This window comes from Squalius cephalus (genome assembly GCF_949319135.1).
Source record: "Squalius cephalus genome assembly, chromosome: 8".
Lineage (NCBI taxonomy): Eukaryota > Metazoa > Chordata > Actinopteri > Cypriniformes > Leuciscidae > Squalius > Squalius cephalus.
The window spans coordinates 28803918-28822548 of NC_137129.1; the positions used below are offsets into that span (position 1 = coordinate 28803918).

Here is an 18631-nt window from a genome sequence, read left to right on the forward strand (position 1 = left end):
GGACTGGGACAATCCGGCAATCTTCCCTGATGACGACAGTGGTCGGCTGCTGAGGGACCAATATGTGTTGAATTATTTTAGTTAGTATGTGTGCTTTCAATTTTGGTTAAATATGTCCTGCGGTGGCAGAGGAATTTGGGTTTTTTTGGGTTCGTTTTTTTACGAATTTGGCCTCTTATGATGTTTGTGCGGTATACTGTGTGTAATACAAGGCTGCAGGGAGGCTACTGCATCCATTCATTTGTCTGTTCAGTTGATGTGTATGGATTTGTCCTGCATTTATTTTAGTGTGCAGACATGCAGGGTGTGTTATATACAGACCTTTGAATGTGTATGTATCATTTTGTATAATATGCTTTGATTCTGTGCTTTCCATCTTGTAGAGTCACTGTGACTTCAGTTTCGAAAGGAGCTGATGGTTTACCTGCTTTGTTTTGTCCTTATTCAATAAAGGAACATAATGTTACACATTGTGTTTTTATATTCATATGGAATGTGTATTTGTGTATTTGTTTATATGACAGAGTACTAGGGCCACACTGAGGAAAAAGGATAAAGTCATACATTTATGAGGCTGGTTCTTTCTGCAGAAAAGCTACATATTCTTTTTACAGTTTTGATACTTATGACAATGTGATACTTAATATTCTGGCACATCAGCATGTCTTTGTTTATGAAACCATACTGAAGTACAATTTCACGAAATGCCCCACATCTGTCATTTTAACAACTGTCCTCCTTTAAAACAACTGGTTACAATATTATGACTTGTCTTTTTTTTCCCTCTGTGGCCCTAATATTCTATCATTTTATATATAGCCTTATAGTCTATGGGAAACTGTAAATTATCTAATGATAGCAACATCATCTAAAAATCATTATTTATCCAAAATGATTGAAATTAATGATCACAAACGTTTAAATAATGACAGTGGGTCTAGTTATATGTGATAACAATGTATAGTGAGCAGTGAAATAACTATTGGTTTCCATTTGTGGTGACTGCTGACTAACATTAGGGATGAGATTAAATAGATCCTGGAATTTAGCCTGGTCTGGAGCAGGCTAGCTCCACAGAATAAATCTCCATGGTAATTTATACCATAACATATCCTCCTGCCCCCTATCCAGCTTTAGTGCAACTGGATTACGGATCAATTGAGCCAGGATCACCAAGATATCCTGGCTTAATCCCTTATCCTAGTTTTGTGCAACAGGCCCCGGATTACGGATCAATTGAGCCAGGATCACCAAGATATCCTGGCTTAATCCCTTATCCTAGTTTTGTGCAACAGGCCCCTGGTCCAGAATGTTACCGCTATTTTGGTTTACGATCGACAAATGCTCATTAATATCAGAATCACTGTGGATATACTGGCGGGTAAAGAACGGGGCGGATCGTGTTCATACTTTCCTCCAGATCTGTCCGCTGTGCCACTGTCGCTGCATCTGTTCCACTGCGCTCTTCCACTGAAGAAGCGTAGAAGACTGACAAGCTGAGCCATATCGCATTAATTATCGCAGGCGATACGTCCGCGATATTAATGCGATATGGCTCAGCTTGTCAGTTAACTACGGCTCATTGTAGTGAATGCCGCTCCATCTGAAAGGTGATGGCGATTTACTACTAATCGGCTTTACTGACGAGATGCGCCTAACAATGTCATGAGATATATCGCCCAACCCTACTCACGACACATTTAAAGGGACGTGTCACTTGCGCCACCTGATCCAAATAATCAGTGCCAATGAGCAGGCCTTATAGGTACACTTCCCAACTCAACCACCCTACCCGCTACACAGAGATGACAGGAAAATAATGCAAAAAAGTTTGTTTCCAGGAGAAAACTGGAATCTGCGTGCATATGGTGACGCAAAAGTGTGTGAAATTCGATGTAGTATGCACTCCAGGCGGCTATGGACCGGTGATCGGTGCCTTCACTGTCTAGCATACTTTTGCGTTTTTACCCTTTAGACGGGAACGCGACGGTGGAGCGTTTTTAAGATTTCCACTCTGGAGGGTGGTTTCACTTTTTTGCGTTTTTAAGCCCCAAAACGCCGTCGCCGTCTACCCAGCTAGAAATTTTTTGTTCTAAAAATGTTCTAAGAACATTAGCATGTATTGTTCTATAAATGTTTTCAGCGGCTAGTTTTAGTTTTGTTCTCAGAATGTTCTTTTAAAAATTTGGAGAACATTCTTTAAAAACATTATTAAAATGTTTAGTAGTAACATTCTTTTAACATTATTCTCTAACATTCTTAGAAAGTTTTCAGCGGCTAGTTTTAGTTTTGTTCCCAGAATGTTCTTTTAAAAGTTTGGAGAACATTCTTTAAAAACATTATTAAAATGTTTAGTAGTAACATTCTTTTAACATTATTCTCTAACGTTCTTAGAAAGTTTTCAGCGGCTAGTTTTAGTTTTGTTCCCAGAATGTTCTTTTAAAAGTTTGGAGAACATTCTTTAAAAACATTATTAAAATGTTTAGTAGTAACATTCTTTTAACATTATTCTCTAATTTTCTCAGAACGTTTTCAGCGGGTAGTTTTATTTGTGTTCCCAGAATGTTTTTTTAAATGTTTAGAGAACATTTTCTAAAAACATTATTAAAATGTTTAGTAGTAACATTTTTATAACATTATTCTCTGACATTCTTATAATGTTTTTAGCGTGTAGCTTTATTTTTGTTCCCAGAATGTTCTTATAAATGTTCGTATAACTTTTTTTTAAAAACATTATTAAAATGTTTAGTAATAACGTTCTTATAACATTATTCTCTAACGTTCATAGAACGTTTTCAGCGGGTAGTTTTATTTTTGTTCCCAGAATGTTTTTTTAAATGTTTAGAGAACATTTTCTAAAAACATTATTAAAATGTTTAGTAATAACATTCTTATAACATTATTCTCTAACGTTCTTATAATGTTGTAAGCGGATAGTTTTATTTTTGTTCCCAGAATGTTCTTTTAGATGTTCGGATAACATTATTTAAAAACATTATTAAAATGTTTAGGTGTACCATTCTTACAACATTATTCTCTAACGTTCTTAGAAAGTTTTCAGGGGGTGTTTTTATTTTTGTTCCCAGAATGTTCTTTTAAAAGTTCAGATAACATTTTTTTTTTACAACATTATAAAAATGTTTAATGATAATATTGTTAGAACATTATTTCTCCTAAAAGGTAGGATAACATTCTCTAAGAACACTCTAAAAATGTTTTGTGATGATGACCTTCTATAAATGTTTAATCATAACATTTTTAGAACATTATCCCTTTATTCTTATAAAGTTTTTAGCAGGAAGTTTTATTTTTATTCTTAGAACGTTCTTCTAAAAGTTAGGATAACATTCCCTAAAAATACTCTTAAAAATACTACTTAACATTCTAATAATTTTTTTAGTGGGAAGTTTTATTTTTGTTCCCAAAATGTTCTCTTAAACATAAAAAATGCTTAGCTATAACATTGTTAAAACATACAATTTTATTAATCTCTAAATAAAACAAAAATCTAACAGGTTTATGAATGGCATTCACATAAATTATTAGAAGTTCTGCGTACAGTAGATGCCCAACATTAAATGAAGAACTCAGTAAAGTCCAATGTGCAATCACACGTCTTGACTGCTGTTTGCTCAGAGCGCTCATCATCAGTCTTTGGTTGTCTTGGTTCTTGCAGAAAAAGAATAAAGTCATCTGCATTAATAGGTGTTCTACTGTTCTTCTCTTCTTTTTCAGCTGCTATCCCAGTTAGCAGAATTGAGCTCCATTCTCTGTGTGCATGGTAGAGTTTTTCCTCATAGCCTATAAAAGAAGATCATGCAACAGTGTAAACAAAAAATAATACAAATACATATTACATATTAAGATCACAAGCAATATTGACTTTGAAAACTTTCAAAATTAACCAGCCTAATTATTAATCAGAAATTAATTAGATTAGTTTATTTAAAAGTATAAATATGATACCTTATGAGTATCTATTTTGTTTCTGTAATTTAAAACATATACTTAATCCATTATATACATGTTAAAGGGATACTCCACTTTTTTTGGAAATAGGCTCATTTTACAACTCCCCCAGAGTTAAACAGTTGAGTTTTACCGTTTTCTAATCCATTCAGCCGAGTTTCTGATATTTAGAAGAATGTCAGTAACCAGACAGTTTCTGGTCTCATTGACTTCCATAGTATATATTTTTTCCTACTATGGAAGTCAATGAGACCAGAAACTGTCTGGTTACTGATATTCTTCCAAATATCAGAAACTCGGCTGAATGGATTCGAAAACGGTAAAACTCAACTGTTTAACTCTGGGGGAGTTGTAAAATGAGCCTATTTCCAAAAAAAGTGGAGTATCCCTTTAATAACACAACTAGAGGCTAAATTATTTTAACAAACTACAAACTTGGCTTGAGAAGTGTGAACCTCGAACTCAGGTAGCCTTGAGCACAGCTGCAGCATGTCACAGCACTGCCCACGATGCTTTTGCTCTGATGTAACAGCTCATTTTCATCAGTTATATTGTCTATGGATTGTTACATTTCTTACAGATTTCTGCTTGTTTTAAATCAGATACAGATAATGTAGTACTGCATTTGAGATAGAACAATTTCTAGTGTGATTTAATCATACCTGTGAATCGTCTCTTTGCTATTAGCTAAGCTGTAAGTTTTAGTTACTTCAAAAGCAGAAAGAAAAATATGCTATAAATTCTGTTTCTTATTGAGAAATCACAGGACAGTGTTGACACTAACTTTTTGTGCTCCAGTAGGTTTCTGTGTGCGCACAATCTGCATGTTAAATGTGAGCTACTGTCTGTGCATATGAAAGCTTGTTTCCGCCATGGAATACAATTTTTAAAAAAGGTAATTGCGAATCACAATTCAAACTTTTTTTTCTCAGAAGTGCGAGATATAAACTCGCAATTGGCCGTTTGAAAGTCAGAATCACAGGATAAATTAGTGAAACCTGAGAAAAAAAAGCAATTCTGGCTTATTTTTTTTTTGCTGTCTTTTCTATATGAGAACATTAATGCACTTCATCAATACAGCCGCTCTGAGAGTCACTTCAGCAGCATTTTAGCTTCATTTGAGAAAAACTATCATCATATCATAAAACACAGAGAAACTCAAAGGTCTACACGGCAATCCGTCAAATAAAAGTTTGGTTTAACCTTTGAAGAACGTTTTGCTTAAATCATTACATTTTAAATAATTGGTTATAGCAATTTAATTAAACCATTCAAATGGAATCAAGAAAACAAAAAAAAATTAACTTTTGGGAGATGCGAGAGCGAAGTAGTCCAGTGATAATTAACAGGCAGCCATGGTTAATGCAATTTGCAAAGACCCGCCCCCTTTAGTTACTGTTGCTATGTCCAACAAGCCATGGCGCTCTCACGCCACACATCATGTTGTCACGCAATGAAAAATACATTGCGGATCACAGAAAAAACGCTGAAACGTTTAAACGCAGAGACAAGACAGAGCAGGTTACTTTTGATATGAAAGTTGAAACAAAGAAAAAAATATTTTTGGTAAAATAAAAATGTAAAAAATACCTGTCAATCAAACTCCCTCGAAGGGTGAATTCTGAGGGGAGTAAAAAAGACAGCTCACAATTCTGATATTTTCTTGCAATTGTGTGTTCTTGCCTCACAATTCTGAGAGAAAAAAAAAACTGTAATTTTACTGATGGAAACAGACAGTTAAAAAAGTGGACTTCAAAGATTTCTTATTCTGTAGCTCCCTGTGGGATTTTTTTGACAAGTCCATAAAAATGCATCCATCCATGATAAAAGTACTCCACACGGCTCTGGCAGGTTAATAAAGGCGAAAGGTGAAGCGAAGTGATGCGTTTGTGTAAGAAACATATCCATATTTTATATTTTAGGGCTGGGAATTGATTAAAAAAAGTAACTGATTATTTACACAATTTGCTGTAATTATATGCAATTAATTGCATTTCCCCCAAGCTTGTAATCATCAATATTTAAACTTAGAATAACCTAATTAAACAACAAAAAGGAAAAAAAGGAACAGAAAATAGCCCTGTATTAAAATAATATTAAACATCAATATATCAATATATTATTATTTTCAATAATCAATCAACATAATAAATTTAACAATTTATTATTATAATTTTTTTTTTTACTAATTATCAAAATAAAACATAGTCCTACAAAGCTATTAGCCTATTACAAGAGCATGTGATCAGAGCAGGTAATTTTACCATTGTTGTCAGCATGACTATACCAGCTCAGTAGGGCTATTTCACAGAAGTCTACTACTGAGAAATTTCACGTTATTTGACTTTGCTTTTCCAGTGCATGATCGGTACATGATTGGAGCGTTTGGGCCGTTAACATTGAGCAAAGAGCTCAATGTTTGCTCAGTGTTGTGTGTGTGTGTCAGTGCGCCGACACACACACACGGAATGGAGAGCACGGCGCGGAAAAGACCCGCTCATGAAAGCTGCGCGAGAATAAAACCTGATCGCCAAACACGGAGGGGCGGGACGGCATATTTTGCAGCCTTTTCCGCAACAGGAAGTCATTAAAATGAGGCAAAAGAAAGTGCTGCGTTAATTGCATTTTTTTTATAAACTCGTTAAGCATCTCAAATTAATCGCGAAGATTAACGTGTTAATTCCCCCAGCCCTACCATATTTATAATTTTATCGACTTAAATAACTAGCTTCCAGCAGACAGCCATATGCAAGTCAAATTACGCCCAAAGAGTTATAGAGTCAACGCATCGATACGCATATGCGCCTGCAAGGCTACGCATCACTACACTTCGGCCGCCATATGCGTCTATGTGTGTCGTCCCAGTTTTTGATACGCGACGCACCGTTGTATGCAATACTATGCGTTGTTGGTGGGGGCAAAACGTTTCGGTTACTAACGTAACCTCTGTTCTCTCTAGAAGAGGGAACGAGTATTGCGTAGTTACTACGCTACGGGAAAGCCTTTCTTTCTCGAGATACTGAAGCCAAAAATTATCCTTAATTTTTATAATCTTGTCAACGCAGTGCGGCAGCCTGCAGACCTAGGGCAGGCTTACTAGCGTGCCCATTGGCTGCCCTGCGGCAACTGCAGCAGCCTACCGCTGAGCCCTTGGCGTGACGTCACGACCAATGAGCGCGCTTGGCGCGCTTAATGCGTCACAGCCCGCGAAAAGGGGTGTGGCTTAGCGTATAAAAGCGGGGCTCGGAGGCTGCTTCTCTGGTTTCTGTCGCATGAAGCGAATGAGCTCGTGGCGCGAGCACGGCGGGCTACGCAATACTCGTTCCCTCTTCTAGAGAGAACAGAGGTTACGTTAGTAACCGAAACGTTCTCTTACGAGAGGTTCTCTCGTATTGCGTAGTTACTACGCTACGGGAACACCCTTGTCAACGCCGTGCGCGCCCAGCATCCACTGAATGAGTCCCAGGGAGAGCCCGGGGAACGTGATAGCAGAGAGCCGGGCGGCCCACAGAGGGCTAGCGCCGTACATAAGCACACACTAGGGGGTTAGGAGCGGCACGGCCGGTCCGAACTGACAATTCCCTGTATAGTGCAGCTCAACCAGTAGAGCTAAATCACACAACGTAGCCCGCGCACAGATAGTGGGCTGGCATACGCGAGACTTAGACTGATAACACTTTCGCCTGCAAGGCGGGAACATCCAGGTTGTAAAACCTAACAAATGTGGAGGGGGAGGCCCAGCCTGCCGCTGCACAAATGTCATGAATGGGAATCCCGCTGGACCACGCCCACGACGAGGCCATGCCTCTGGTGGAGTGAGCTTGAATGCCCAATGGGCACTGCAGGTCTTTAGACGCATAAGCAGCAGCAATAGCGTCCACTATCCATCTGGACAGGCTGTGTTTCGAGGCGGCGAGACCCTTGGTGCGCCCGCCAAACGAAACAAAGAGCTGTTCCACCACTCGTTTGACTGAAGACAGTGCTATCAGAAAAACGGTTTTGAGCGTGAGGTATTTCATATCCACAGTTTCCAAGGGTTCGAAGGGATGCGCTTTCAGGGCCTCCAAGACCAGTGAAAGATCCCACATAGGAACCGAGGGGGGTCGCGGGGGGTTCATCCTCCTGGCTCCTCTAAGGAAGCGGATGACGAACTCGTTCCTTCCTAATGCGCGGCCCAGCTCTGAACAGAGAGCGCTGAAATGGCCGTGACATAGACTTTGAGCGTGGAGGGGGACCTGCCCGCGTCCAGTAACTCTTGAAGGAAACACAGTACTCGCGATACCCCACATGTCTGTGGATCGAGCCCCTTAGCAGTGCACCATCTGTTAAACACTGACCATTTCGACATGTAGAGCCGCCTCGTAGAGGGGGCTCTAGATTGTATGATCGTGTTCATGACCCCGTCTGGCAGATCAGCGTGTAATCGTTGAGGCTCCACGCATGCAGAGACAGCGCTCTGGATGGGGATGCCATATCGAGCCGCGGGCTTGAGAGAGAAGGTCTCTCTTCACCGGTATCGGCCAGGGGGCTGAGTCTGCCAGCTGTATTAGATCCGGGAACCAAGCTTGGTTCTCCCAGTATGGGGCTAAGAGGAGCACTGTGTGGCGCGCTTCCCTGATTCTCTTGATGACCTGAGGCAGCAGAGAGACCGGGGGAAAAGCATACAGCGGGCCGCTGGGCCAGGTCTGGGCCAGCGCGTCCTCGTTCTTCGAGAAGAACTCTGGGCAATGAGCGTTGTCTTTTGACGCAAAAAGGTCGACTTTCGCTTTGCCGAAACGGCGCCACAGTGACTGGACTGTTTGGGGGTGTAGAGACCACTCCCCAGGGGGAACGTTGTCCCTGGACAGTCTGTCGGGGCCCTCGTTCAGGTGGCCAGGCACATGCGCGGCTCTCAGCGAGCGCAGAGTGCTGAGCCCACACGAGGAGGCGTTCCGCCAGGGTGCAGAGCGTCTTTGATCTGACACCGCCCTGGCGATTCACATAGGCCACTACCGATGTATTGTCCGTGCGGACTAGAACATGGTGACCGTGGAGGAATGGGAGGAAGTGTTTGAGCGCTTTCTCGACCGCGAGCATCTCTAGACAGTTTATGTGTAGGAGATTCTCCTGGTCTGACCAGCGGCCATAGACCGGTCTGCCTTCGAAGAGCGCTCCCCAACCTAGGTTGGAAGCGTCTGTCGAGACAACTTTCCGGTGTGAAATCACTCCCATAGACACTCCTGTGTGATACCATACGGCTGCCAGCCAGGGCTGCAGGGCTGAAATGCAGCTCTGATTCACTTTGACTCGCAAGCCGCCGGCCGCCCAGGCTCGGTGGGGCACGCGCGCTTTCAGCCAGCGTTGAAGCGGGCGCATGCGCAGTAAGCCCAGCTGGAGCGCTGCTGCAGCTGAGGCAATATGCCCCAGGATACGCTGGAATGTCCTCAGCGGAACCCGGCTGCCTATTTGGAGGGATGCGGCGAGGAGGCGGATGCGGCGCGCGCGCTGCTCCGACAGTCTGGCCGTCATAGCCACCGAGTCCAGTTCTATTCCAAGAAGGAAATTGACTGACGGGGCGATAGCGAGCTCTTGGTCCAGTGACCGAGAGACCCAGATCCTCCAGATGGCTGAGAAGCGCTGTTCTGTGAGACACAAGTTCCGTCTCTGACAGCGCTAGAATAAGCCAATCATCCAGATAATTCAGTATTCGCATTCCCTGTTTTCTCAGGGGAGCGAGAGCCGTGTCCATGCATTTCGTAATGTACGGGGTGCCAAAGACAGGCCGAAGGGCAGGATTGTGTACTGATATACTCAACCGTTGAAGGCGAATCTCAAGAATGGCCTGTGACGGGGAGTTATCTGGATCTGAAAATATGCGTCTTTTAGATCGAGAGAGATAAACCAGTCTCCTGGGCGAATCTGCGCGAGGATTTTTCTGGTTGTGATCATTTTGAACGGCCGTCTCATGAGGGCTTTGTTCAGATGTCTCAGATCTAAAATAGGTCTTAACGCTCCGTCCTTCTTGGGTACGAGGAAGTAGCGGCTGTAAAAGCTCGACTCGCTCAGAGAAGGATGAACCTGTTCTATAGCCCTTTTGCGCAGCAGCTTCGCTATTTCAGCTTGAAGCAGGTGCGCAGCTTCTGAACTCACTTTCGTCTCCGTCTGTGCTTGAAAGCGCGGAGGGCGACGAGCGAATTGAAGCGAATAGCCGTGTTTTATAGTACTCAGCACCCATTCTGACGCGCCCTGAATAGCTTCCCATGCTTCCGCATGCATAGCTAGGGGTCGAATGGTCTCTGGGTTCAGATCGCCGCGCTGCGCGGGATTGGGGAACCTGTATCAGAGAGGATGGAGCGGCGTGCGCGCCGCTGGTGCTCGAACACGGGGGCTGGTAAACAGTATTGGCCGGCTGTACAGCGTTCGGTAGCTCGGTCCCAGAGGATGGAGCGCGATTTGCTGACAAACACCCCTGGCGCGAAAGCGGCGTGGGGATTGTAATGTCTAAAAGTGAGTGCGCGTGCACGTGAGCGGCGCAGAGTTTACACTTATGACACGGCCAGTGTTTGGGAGCTTAGAGGGTGTGCGACCCGAGGTAACTGAATGGCAGAGCGAGCAGCGGGTAGGTGTGAGCACAAAGTTGTGGGCACATTTACTACACTTAGTACTCGAGCGGCTTGTGTCCGCTTTATGAGAGAGCGCTCTATGCGCGTTACCATGGGGACCATGTTTGTGTGAAGCAGTGAGCACATGGGAGTGGGCACATTTTCTACACTTATGACACCTTCGGCCAGAGCCGGAATGTTTGTGAGCTTTAGAGGATCTGCAACCCGGGTAACTGTGTGATAGAGCGGGCAGCAGCTAGGTGTGAGCACAGAGTTGTGGGCACATTTACTACACTTAGTACTCGAGCGGCATGTGTCCGCTTTATGAGAGTGCGCTCTGTGAGCGTTACCGGGGAGACCGTGTTTTGTGTGTAGCAGTGAGCACATGGGAGTGGGCACATTTTCTACACTTGTAACACCATCGGCGTTATAGAGCAAATGCTTTGATGGCTCATATGTTTAGACGCTCATAAATACTCAAGCACCATCCTGTGAGATGCGGGTTCGCTTTCTGAATGTAAGAAAGCTGGCCGCGAGCTCGGAGAAGCCAGCAGAAAAAAATATTTTTCTGCCGCCAGAGCCGGATTTGAACACGGTTCTCCAGTGCAGAAGCGTAAAATTCTGCCACTGAGCCACAGGGGCACACATGAGCTTCCAGTTGGTGCGAGCATATGACCGAGCGTCGTGTTTCGGCGTTTGTTTGCAGGCGCGCGTGTATTAAAACAGGCCCGTTTACTGCAGCATTAGTATTTCCAGCCGCCTGAACTTAGAGGGGACTGAGAAATATTTAACCCGTGAGACGCGGGTTTGCTTTCTGTATGTAAGAAAGCTGGCCGCGAGCTCGGAGAAGCAAGCAGAAAAAAAGTTTTTCTGCTGCCAGAGCCGGATTCGAACACGGATCTCTGGTGCGGAAGCCTAATGTTCTGCCACTGAGCCACAGGGGCACACATGAGCTTCCAGTCAGTGCGAGCATATGACCGAGCGTTTGTTTGCAGGCGCGCGTGTATTAAAACAGGCTCGTTTACTGCAGTATTAGTATTTCCAGCCGCCTGAGCTTAGAGGGGACTGAGAAATATGTATCCCGTGAGATGCGGGTTTGCTTTCTGTATGTAAGAAAGCTGGCCGCGAACTCGGAGAAGCAAGCAGAAAAAAGTTTTTCTGCTGCCAGAGCCGGATTCGAACACGGATCTCTGGTGCGGAAGCCTAATGTTCTGCCACTGAGCCACAGGGGCACACATGAGCTTCCAGTCAGTGCGAGCATATGACCGAGCGTTTGTTTGCAGGCGCGCGTGTATTAAACAGGCTCGTTTACTGCAGTATTAGTATTTCCAGCCGCCTGAACTTAGAGGGGACTGAGAAATATGCGAGGATTGGAGGAAGTCCGGCCTAAGCGGGACGAAATCACTCTCTCTTCCTCCTTTCGCCGGTGCTCGTGACGTCCGCTCTGATATCCCTTGAGAACGGCGCAGTTGCGCGGCTCGAACAAAGGGAGAGAGAGCGGGAAGATGTCATTATGTGCTGTGACATCGTTTGTTTGCAGGCGTGCGTGTATAACAACAGGCTCGTTTACTGCAATATAGATATTTCTAGTCGCCTGAGCTAGGAGGGGACTGAGAAATGTGTGAGAAACGGAGGTGGCCGGAGAGTGACGCGCGCGACCGAGACGCGGGGTAGCTTTCTTATAACGTAAAGGAAGCCAGCCCGTGACCGTCTACTTCTGACATCCCTTGTGAGCGGCGCCTTGCGCGGCTCGAACAGAGGGGGAGAGGGCGTGCGTCATCCGGGGGGGGGGGGTAGCTTCCTTGTAACGTAAAGGAAGCCAGCCCGTGACCGTCTACTTCTGACATCCCTTGTGAGCGGCGCCGTTTGCGCGGCTTGACAGAGGGGAGTAACCAGCTGGTCTGCTTCACCCCCTGATGCGACGGCAGTGCGGGCAGAGGCCGGCCGCTGCGCGTCGGTGAAGGGCGGGGGAGAAGGAGAGAGCGAGGCTCGCGGGAGGGGCTCCGGCGAGCGCTCAGCTATAACCACCGGCTCGGAAGGCCTTTGAGAGCGGCGTTTTTTTCTTACGCGGCCCGGAAGAGGCAGCCGGAGAAGGTGGAGGATCGTGAAACATGGCGAGTCGAGCCCGCAGGGTCGACATCGGCAAGTCCTCACACTGTTCGCAGCCGCCCGTGGAGAGGGCGCGGGCTGCGTGGTCGAAACCCAGGCAGAGAGCGCAGATCACGTGGCGGTCTCCGTCGCTGAGCGCGGCTCTGCACGAGCCACAGGATGAGCGAGGCATTTGCAACAACGCCTCGCGCTCTTTTAGATGCAAAGTGTGTCGCGGGGCGAACACACAAACACATACAACACAGAGCAGTAAAAGGATATATTCGCCGGATAGCGAAGCAGGCAGGGAAAGCTGAAGGCGGCGAAGGCGGCCGGCGTCCTCAGGCTGAGATCCTCGGCGTGCTGGTCGCTTGTTTCGACGGCGGCTTCCTCAGAGAGCAGCGATGCGTAGAGCTTCGCTGAAAAGACAGAAATCAGAGAAGCAGCCTCCGAGCCCCGCTTTTATACGCTAAGCCACACCCCTTTTCGCGGGCTGTGACGCATTAAGCGCGCCAAGCGCGCTCATTGGTCGTGACGTCACGCCAAGGGCTCAGCGGTAGGCTGCTGCAGTTGCCGCAGGGCAGCCAATGGGCACGCTAGTAAGCCTGCCCTAGGTCTGCAGGCTGCCGCACTGCGTTGACAAGATTATAAAAATTAAGGATAATTTTTGGCTTCAGTATCTCGAGAAAGAAAGGCTTTCCCGTAGCGTAGTAACTACGCAATACGAGAGAACCTCTCGTAAGAGAACTGCAAGTTGCTTGCGTCCGACGTGTTGACTATAAAAGGCTCTTGTCGGTGCATGACATAGGAGTAGCATAAGCTTTGACGGCTCTTGCGGTTCAAACAAACAGGGCTAGGCAATAAATTCAAGCTCCTCCCACATTTCTCTTTATATGATTCTCTTTAATGATAATTTTTCTAAAAATCTCTGTGGAAAGAAAGTCAGATATAAATCTGGGACAGATATAAATCTGGCACGAGGGAGAAAAAAATAGATCATTTTTATTTTGGAGTGCATTGTGCGTTTAAAATTGACTACGGTTTTATAAAATGCAGTGGATACTTACTAGTGATGGACTTGTTTCTCTGTTGGTGCCTGTTCTGCTCCGTAAACATTGGTCCAATGCTTGATCTTAAGAAAATGTAAAAAGTGTGTTAATGTGTGTTAACAGACTATTGATCTGGGTGACATAGGACCATTTTTTATGTTTTTCTTAAGTGTTAGGCTATATAAATCTGGAGAACCCTTACTAACATTAACCATGGTTTTGCTACACTAACTAAATGGTAATAAATTATTGTAATCAATCCACCATAAAAATATTGTTTCTACACTTTACTATAATAAAAACCATGGTTAATTTAGCAAAGGACCCTGGGAACATGTCCTAAAAAGAACAGCTCATCCAAAAAATAGAGTTCTCTCGTTATTTACCGGTACTCCATGTTGTTCCAAAACTGTATGAATTTATTTTGTATAACCTTAATTAAGATATCTTGAGAAATGACTTCGCTGTTTTTTTTTTTTGTTTTTTTTCATAAAATGGGTTCCAATGTTGTTTTATTCCCAACATTCTTGTGTTTCAGAGAAGTAAGTCATACAGGTTTGAAAATAATTTCATTTTGAAAGGACATTTATGTTATGTATAAAGACACAATGTTCTCAGTTCCCTCATTGTAAAGCTCCTATTCTGAGGTTTATTTTATTTTATTTTTTCAAAATGTTGCAAGTAAAATGTTCTAATTGTGTTAACTCGTCACATTAGAAGAACGTTTTATGAAGAACATTCAACATCTCATCTCTCAATGATATCCTCAAAACATTTCCCTAACGTGACAGAGAGAATGTTCTTCTTTTGTTATCATGAAACATTGGGACAATGTTATATTGAGATCATTGTACAAACTTTAACTTTAGCAACATTCCCAAAATATGCTCAAAATGTTGCAAGTAGAATGTTCTTCTTTTGTTATCATGAAACATTGGGACAATGTTATATTGAGATCATTGTACAAACTTTAACTTTAACAACATTCCCAAAATATCCTCAAAATGTTGCAAGTAGAATGTTCTTCTTTTGTTATCATGAAACATTGGGACAATGTTAATGTGTGTTAACAGACTATTGATCTGGGTGACATAGGACCATTTTTTATGTTTTTCTTAAGTGTTAGGCTATATAAATCTGGAGAACTCTTACTAACATTAACCATGGTTTTGCTACACTAACTAAATGGCAATAAATTATTGTAATCAATCCACCATAAAAACATTGTTTCTACACTTTACTATAATAAAAAAACATGGTTAATTTAGCAAAGGACCCTGGGAACATGTCCTAAAAAGAACAGCTCATCCAAAAAATAGAGTTCTCTCGTTATTTACCGGTACTCCATGTTGTTTTAAAACTGTATGAATTTATTTTGTACAACCTTAATTAAGATATCTTGAGAAATGACTTCGCTGTTTTGTTTTTTTCCATAAAATGGGTTCCAATGTTGTTTTATTCCCAACATTCTTGTGTTTCACAGAAGTCATACAGGTTTGAAAATAATTTCATTTTGAAAGGACATTTATGTTTGGGTCAGCTTGGCCCGTAAAAACTCATATCAAGAAGACAGGTACAATTTTGACTGGAGGGTTTGGACCAGTGTGCCTTTGAGCAGAGTTTACATGTTCTGCCTCTATTTCACGTGTATTTTACTATGACAATACTCACCGCAACTGAAGATCATGTGGCTGGATAATTTATTCCCAAAATTCCTGGATAATGGGAAACACACACACACAGCAATATTATTAGCTATTTGTATTTACTTACTAAAAGAGACATAAAAAGCTTGCAAAATTTTACTCACCAGCTCAAAAACATATTATGATGATGACTCATCATTTTGACGGTAACGTTAGGCCGATATCCCGCGATCATTCAAAAGCCTAGTTTTCATAGTGTGGTTCGAGTTCCTCTCTGTATAAAGACACAATGTTCTCAGTTCACTCATTGTAAAGCTCAGACTATGCTGAGGTTTATTTTTATTTATTTTTATCAAAAACTAACTTAGCTGACAATATTTAGCCTAACGTTACACATGCAGCCTGAAACATTGACATTATATCGATATTGCTCTAATCGCATTTAAAATTAGCTTCTCAATTTAACACACTATATTTTGATATAGCAGAATGTATTTTTATATAAAATAAAGTTATTTACCTTCCGCAGATTGCAATATGTCCGTTACACGTAGGCTACGTTGTTAAAATTCGTTGTCCATTTACATCCCGCAACTCGCTCAAAATAAAAATGTAACAGTACGATGCAAAATAATCCATGTTTTAAACAATGTAAAAGCCACAGAACCGAAGGAGGCTAGTACTGAAGATCCTCCCGAGCAGCAGCAGCGCGCACACACACACTCACTCTAACAGACGAATATTCAAACTTCAAACTTGACCAGTAAAAGGCGCGCATAGCTGCTATTGGCCAGATTCCTGGATGACAGTCTGAATAGCCAATCATGCTCAAAACAACTCGAAGAGACAGCCAATAATGTGGTAACATTGCAATTACAGGAAAAGATTACATGTTTTAAAAGAAAGAATATGAAAAAAATGTGCACGGCTATTTATTTAGTTGTATTTGTAAGCTGGCTGTTATATTTAATCAATTGGTTAAATGGTGTCTTCATTGCAGTGCATGATAAAAAAAATAAACTTACAATAACATATAAATAATAATAATAAATTACACAAATAATATATACCATGTATAACAACATATATTTACCACTGCTCTGCCAAACAGCAGTTTAAAAGAGCAAACATATTATATATTAAACAGAGCAAACATTGCATATGTAGGCTATTCATATACAATTCTGTATACCTACCTACATGAAAAACTAATGGATTGGTATCATGGTAACATTAGAGTTACATTCATGTGACCCATAATAATCCTTTTGCACTTTAACAAAATATTGACCTTTCCTTTAGAAACACTCTTATGCCTAATAATGTCAACTTGCTTTTCACCCTGTGTGGCACAGTTACACAACCTTTTGGTTTAGGGTTAATCCTCTGTCCAACACAACACTTTGCTAACATTGGCATAATTCTATACAAGTTGCAACATATACCCCAGATTTCACAGGCATGGTTTAAGCCTGTAGTCCCAGACTAAAATGCACGTTTGAGCTGTTTTACCTGAAAGCAACTTGCACTGACATATCTTAAATGTCAGTGCCATTGTTTTGTCTCAAGATGCACACCAGTAATGTTTCTTTTTCTTTTTTCTAAGGCACATTTTTAAAAGCTAATTAAATGCACTAAGGCCTAATCCTGGCTTAATCTAAACTCTGTGAAACCGGGTCTGGGTTAGAAATTAAGGGTTAAGGTTAACCCTAACCCTAACTCTAACCCTAACCCTTGTCTACAGACTTTTATTTAACAGCATGGATAGACTCCAAGGTGTTGACTGCAGTGGTTAGGCCTTTAGCGTTGATACAGGACAAATAACTTCTCACTGTGACAGTCTGTAATGTATTTTAACAAGAGTGTTTGTATGGATTGTCCCTAATTAAGCTAGAGCTATTGGTGCATTCAAGTCATGTCATAAAGATCGTATTTACAAGTTGAACGCCACCACAATGATGAGAATATGAGTAGGAAGCTCAGGATTTTCTTTAACCCCGATCTTGAAGAGTTAGGGGTGTGTCAGTGGGAAACATTGTGGGATACCACTATACTTAGGTATTCAGCAGTGACAATGAAGTAAGCTAATGCCTGCACAAAATATGATAGCATTAATATGTAACAGTATAATATGTGATGATAAAGTTTACAGTGGCTTCATTAATTTAAAACATTAAACAAAATTGTAAAACCTCATGAATACAAACTTCCCAGGAGGACTTAAATGCACCATATGTTCCATCGTGAACCCTGTTGGCCTGCTGTCTGACCAGCAAGCTCAATTTAACAATAATTGTGTAGTTTGATTGCTAAATGTTACATTTAAAATGTTCTAGTTTTGTTAACACGTCACATTACAAGAATTTTTTTTAAAAACACTCATCATCTCAGGTCTCAGTGATATACTCAAAACATTTTACGAACGTTGATTTGATAATGTTCCTCCTCTGTTATTATGGAACATTGTGCCAATGTTTTACTGAGAACATTATATAATCTGTTATCTCAACAACATCCTCAAAACATCCTTAAAATGTTGCAAGTAAAATGTTCTAATTGTGCTAACACATAACATTACAAGAACGTTTTATAAAGAACATTCAACATCTCATCTCTCAATGATATCCTCAAAACATTTTCCTAATGTGACAGAGAGAATGTTCTTCTTTTGTTATGACAAAACATTGGGACAATGCTATATTGAGATCATTGTACAAACTTTAACTTTAACCCTCTGAGGTCGACAAACGCGCCGGCGCGTTTTGCTGCATTTTCTCCACATTGTAGCACTATAAACTTAAATTTCTCCGTCATTTATGGTCATACAGAAAAAAGAAATATAAAAAAAGAATCTGTGGTATTTCTACTTTTGTATGTGTCCACTTCCAATCAAATCAAAACATTGTGCTTTTGTAAAATAAAGAAAATAAACAGGGTGTGCGTTCTGCCTCTCCGTCGCGGTGAACTTTTTTTTCTTGAGCACGTCTATAAACTGAAACAAAACTCAGCGAATACTTGTCACACATTTATGAGCCATACACCTTTATAAACATTTAAGTGTGTACTTTTAAATGATCGGATTCAAAACGAAAACAAATATTCTCTGTTTAAGTAATTTGTATAAAACCAACAAGATGTCCAGCTTCTCAAACGCTTCCTAATTATTTTTTAATTTACCACGCCCACTCGCGCAAAAGATATTCACATGCAAATCTCCACATGGAACGCGATCGCCCTCATTACCTCAACAACAAAACACTTCACTTCTCGTCGAGTTTGAAAGAGTGCTTGAGCTTAG

The 18631-nt window shown here is 42.0% G+C and overlaps 1 long non-coding RNA gene across 1 annotated transcript; it reads right to left on the reverse strand.

The window, feature by feature from the left end:
• Positions 1-3123: 3123 nt before the first annotated feature.
• On the reverse strand, positions 3124-16077 carry LOC307163039. Its single transcript, XR_013822008.1, has 5 exons — positions 15854-16077; positions 15498-15607; positions 15359-15402; positions 13706-13770; positions 3124-3801 (listed from the first exon to the last, which is right to left on the reverse strand). It is a non-coding gene; the product is annotated as an uncharacterized lncRNA (long non-coding RNA).
• Between the last annotated feature and the right edge of the window lie 2554 nt (positions 16078-18631).